The sequence below is a fragment of the Asparagus officinalis genome, chromosome 4 (assembly GCF_001876935.1).
Source record: "Asparagus officinalis chromosome 4, Aspof.V1, whole genome shotgun sequence".
Taxonomy (NCBI): Eukaryota; Viridiplantae; Streptophyta; class Magnoliopsida; order Asparagales; family Asparagaceae; genus Asparagus; species Asparagus officinalis.
In genome coordinates, this window is record NC_033797.1 from 136,197,422 (window position 1) to 136,203,371 (window position 5,950).

The following is a 5,950-nucleotide window of genomic DNA, read 5'->3' on the forward strand; positions in this document are numbered from 1 at the left end:
GTAATTAATAATACAACGTATTATACGAAATAATACATAATAAATAATAATAATACAACATATTATGTAAAATAATATGTAATAGTATCAAAAACATAACGAATAAATTCTAGAAATTTTATACTGCACTAAATAAATTTATAATTATTAAAATCATTTAAATAAATATAAAACTTGATTTTTAAATCATAGAAAATTTTAGAAAATCATAAAAAATACAAATACTCTTAAAAAATAATAATTAAATATTTTAAAATACCAAAAAAATTATTTTAACTAGTATCAAAATTCACGGTCCTTACATTCTACCCCCCTTAAAATAAATTCCGCCCTCGGAATTTAAAATAAGATATGCACGATATCATATAGTAATTTTGTAAAGCAAGATAATACATATAATAGCTGATAATAGGAAGTAAAAACATGTCAATAATGGACGTAGATAAAAGACATAAAAAATATATACAACAATCATGTAATTATGTATTCATAATATTTACACAACGAACACAATATCAAAATATACCAATAACCATTATATCATTATACTCATTAGAAAAACCAAATATGATACAAAAACTATAAAACTATTATACGTAAAGAATAAACATAATACAACATATGAACTGCCATGTAATAATATCCAAAACAATAATCAATTATGGACATAATCAGTTAACTAAAACAGTAATACAGAGACTTATGTATATAAAAAAATTAATAAATACATCAATTGAAATAATTAATGAATATTTAATAAAATATAATATTAAAGTAAAATATACACAACCTAACAAAAAAAACTAATAACTACAACAAAATATCTATAATGTGCAAAATCTATAACTAAGTTGTATAAACTTATAACACTCATTTCACATACTAAAATAAACTATGAAACTACTGATGAAACGTAAAAGAAATAACTATGTTAACCAATAAACAATATAACCCAATAACACAAATAACTAATAAATTAATAAAATTAAAGACAACATAAAAAGACATACAAGAAAAACATATAACTTGATAATAACCAAACTGTAATGATTACAAAACGCGTACATGAAAAGTAAAATGTGATCAAAATTATGTGGTAACATACACAGCAAACATTTACAAATACATGTACACTACATAGAATTAATAAAATAAATGCAACACAAAATAAGAACAACTACACCATAATGTGACTACTAACCAAAAATTGTAGCAAAAACATAATAAATACTAAATCACAATAAATATAGCAATACACAAATTAAAACGTGAAAAACATGAGCAAGAATACACTGCATAAATATAAGACACACTAACTATAAAAATATTACGACTAAATACGTAACCAAAATACAATATGTAAAAATACAAAAATCAAAGCTAAACAAACACCAACATTGTAACAACCTTTAATAACCCTATTCACAAACCATAAAGCCATAACACCACACACTCACACTGAAAAAATAGCTACTCCTATTCAAAGAAAAATATAAGAATAAACAATATTGATATAATATGATCTATGAAAAATACAAAATAAAAGAAACAAAACAGAAGAGTAACACGGTGTAAAACAACAAAAGTTAAAATAATAAAAAATACAAACCTGACAAGAAAAACATAAATGAAAGACTCAATGCATTTAAATAAGTAACAAATAAATTGACAGTATAAAACTCAAAATAAATTAACACATACAAAAATCGTAGAATACACTGAAACATAAATGCTTACTAACAATACTGACACTCACAACATACTACTAGATAAAGAAGTATAATATATAAAAACAAAACTATGAAAGTTAAAATAGGTATATAAGCAATGAAACATAAGAAGAGCATAATTCCGTATAATAAAACACCGATATATTTTAGATAAACATGGTTACACAGTTGATACTAGAAATAATGAATGACTATAAATCGATAAAAATAACATCGTAAATATAATAATATACGTGAATACACTATAATAAAAAAGAATAATAAGTATAAAAAAATGAAAAGTAAAACACAACACAAGTAAACGAAAATAATAAATAGAGTGTGAACAACAATTAATAACACAATAAAAGACATAATATCTAAAAATATCATAAAATAAATACTAAAAATAACACGCGTATACAATGTATTTTGTTTCAATGACAAAACAATACATATCGAAAATGAAGTAAACAACAACAAATATACAAATACACTATAACAAACCATGAATAAATACTTTACATACTGATAAATGCTATTTAGAATAATCTTTTATATTAGTTATAAAAGAATAATAATTAATGTAACAAAATAACTATATAATTAGTAACTCAACTCTAAACTTAACAATATGAATAATTGCTTAAATATCAAAATCAAAATACATGGCTCTTAAAAATAACAAAACTAATGCGAACATACTAAAATAATCTAACAAGACAAATTTTACTGATAAGAAACTATATACTGAAAATGTAAAGGATAAGAATATACTGCATATGTAGAATATTAAAATCATGAACTCATTAAAAATATGAACAATATACATCTAAAACATAAGGAAATGATAGATAGTATGACAGAAAACGCACACATATATAATGTAGATATGCAATTGTATATTTAAACATAATAAAACAATCTAAATATCAGATATGTTATGCAATGTATATGCGGAGTCTAGAGCAATGCAAAACACTTAATAACATGGTTTGAACAAATGAAATATATAAGTAATGGTATATATTTTTTAATGAAAAATACACAATATAACACTGTGTCCGATACAAAAAATAATGTAATAAATAATACAGAAATTAATACAATTAAGCGATATATAAGTCAAATCAAAGAAATATAGTTGTAATAATAATAACATATAAAATAATGACCGGCAAGGTGATAGATGAGAGATACAAAGAGAGGGTAATCGCGAAGCGATGGGACAAGAACCGTGGAAAGTCCGGAGTCAAAGAGTGATAAGATAGGGACGAAACAAAATCTATCAAGAAAATGGAATAAGGGCTCAAGATTAGTCTTACGGATGAAATATGATATGTATCTAAATTGTCCTTTATATTCTCACTAGTGGAAACTTAGGACCGAGATCGGGACCGTGACCTACATGGGCCACCAAAAAAACCTGTCACGCCCCACTTCCTAAAATACCAGGGGAATCGGAACGTGAACAAGCCCACGACGTATTAGGTTGAGTAGAAATAAATAATAAAACTCTTTCTACTCAATCTAATACGCTAAGCGTCAAAAATATAATATACGAAGTCACAGATCCCCGATCACACATAGCAAGAGTATAATGAATAACTCAGAATGGAAAAGATACATATCACAAATAGAATATCATCCAAGACACAGAGTTGGGTCAAACACGCCCTTATTACAAAACGATCCAACTAAAAATATAAAAATACATAGTCCAACAGAAATAAAAGGAAAGTACTGCTAAAACAACTAAATCCAACATCAGACTAAAGTAAGGTTCTGTAGAAGAGATCTAGCGCTCATCAACTACTACAGAAAGAAAAAGTCTAAGCTTCAGATTGTTCTTCTGATCCATCTGGGAGACCTTACTGCTGCAAATCCTCTGGCTCCTGTACTATCCCAAACTGAGGCTGTTCATCTCCTAAATCTGACGTACACCAGAGAAAAAATAGGTGTACGTCAGTGTGTATGACACATGACAAGATCCCACAGAAAGAAATAGGAACGATCGAACGACCAAAGCAAAAACATATGCAACAACCGTAATGGTAATAGAAGAGTGACCAATGCGATAACAGAAATAGGAACATGTAATGTTACTAGTAACAATAGGAACATGCAACTGGAATACTAACAACCTAGATATAATCCTCTACTAGAGTAAAACAGTCAGGAGAATTTATAAACATCCGAGTAACAAAATCATGCAGCTAGCCATCCTATAACCATCCACATAACAAGGTCATACAACTAGATAAAAATTAATACTTAAAAATCTACAACATGAGACGTAGTACGTCGAGCAAAATAATTCAAACAAGGAAACCCTCATGTATATACCATATGTCTCAAATTATAGATAATTAAATATTAATCCCGATCTATGTATGAAAAGAAAACAACCGGCCTACACCTCACAAGAGTCCATAATCATCCAAGGGATGAAATCATACTACTAGCCATCCTATCACAACTCATTGGTCCACATCTCAACAAAACTAACAAAGTCCACCATAGTACACGCAAGCATATCAAAACTAACAAAGTCCACCATAGTACACGCAAGCATATTATTCTTGTTTTACATGTTATTTGAATTGGGGAAGAATATTTTGATGTATATAATCGGGTCCCCGTAAACCTGTCCGGGGGCCGCCTTCAAGTCAAGTATTGGCCCTCTGGCCCATATATATAACACTCATGATATCATGATAACAGGAAAGCGCTGTGCCCGTTTATATACATGCTATATTCTCCGTCCAATTCCCCTTTATAACCCCATGTTTGTCATATTAATTACGCAACTGCACATGAAATATTATGCACTAGCCACGAAGTTACCATGGAACGTCTTCTGTAAAACTATGAAAATAACCGTGACCCATTACACGTCCGATCAAGAGTGCATCATCTAGTCAATGCTATAATAATAATAATCAAGGAAACCTCATACCGGGATATCGATATCGAGGGAACTCGGGACTCCTCACATCGGGATATCGATGTCGAGTGAGTATAGCCATACTTTGAAGCACGCTTATAAATCATACTTTTAACAGAAGCCGTCTTCATGTACAGTCTCTCCTATTGGGTAACAACTAAGTGATAAAACAACAAGCTTCCACACAGCTATTCATGTCAAGCAATCCCACACATATAATAATATATCACAGACTAATCTAATTAACCAATTATTAACAGATATAAATATTAAAACGACAAGTTAATAAGTAATAGGATCTTGCCTACGAGACCAAGGGGTCTGATGACGAGCGGCGAGGCCGATGCGAACGTGGTACTATGAATCTGAACGGTCGAGTCATGATGGATCTGCTGGAGGTGGATCTGGACAGTGACGTCGACGACTCGAGCGGGGTGAAGGCAGCGGCGTTGGATGGTGTCGAAGGGATGCGGCGATAGGGCAGTGAGAGCTGGGCGGCGGCAATGACGGGGAGGGATTTGAGCAGCGAACTGGTCGGAGGATTTGTGCGCCAGGGCTTGGGGAACGGACTAGCGTCGAACTAATTAATAACAGATATAAATATTGTAAATATGAGTCAAAGGGAAGTGAGATCTTACCTGCGAGACCAAGAGGTCTGATGACGTCGGACTGAAGGGCAGGGGAGAGTGGTTGTGCAGAGGGGGAGATCGGAGTCGGGGCTGTTGAGGAGTTCAGCGAGCAGCGAGTGGGTGTGTGTATATATATATATATATATATAAGGAAATTAGGGTTTTGAAAATAATTAAAAATAATATTAATAATGAAATAAATTAAATAATTATGTGAAAAATATCTACACCTCAAAACGTACCAGTTGTAATAATATAACTTATATTACGCAACAGTGGAAATAATACAAGAAATTATATAGTTAAACAAGAATAATTACATAAAAATATAATTTTTTATATTTAAAATTAAATAATTTTGGAATAATTATCCACTCAGTAAAACGTACCATTATATTTATACAACAGATAATATGTAATAGTAGAAATAATACAGCAAATTGTACAATTAAAACGTAATTAATAATACAACGTATTATACGAAATAATACGTAATAAATAATAACAATACAACATATTATGTAAAATAATATGTAATAGTATCAAAAACATAACGAATAAATTCTAGAAATTTTATACTACACTAAATAAATTTATAATTATTAAAATCATTTAAATAAATATAAAACTTGATTTTTAAATCATACAAAATTCTAAAAAATCGT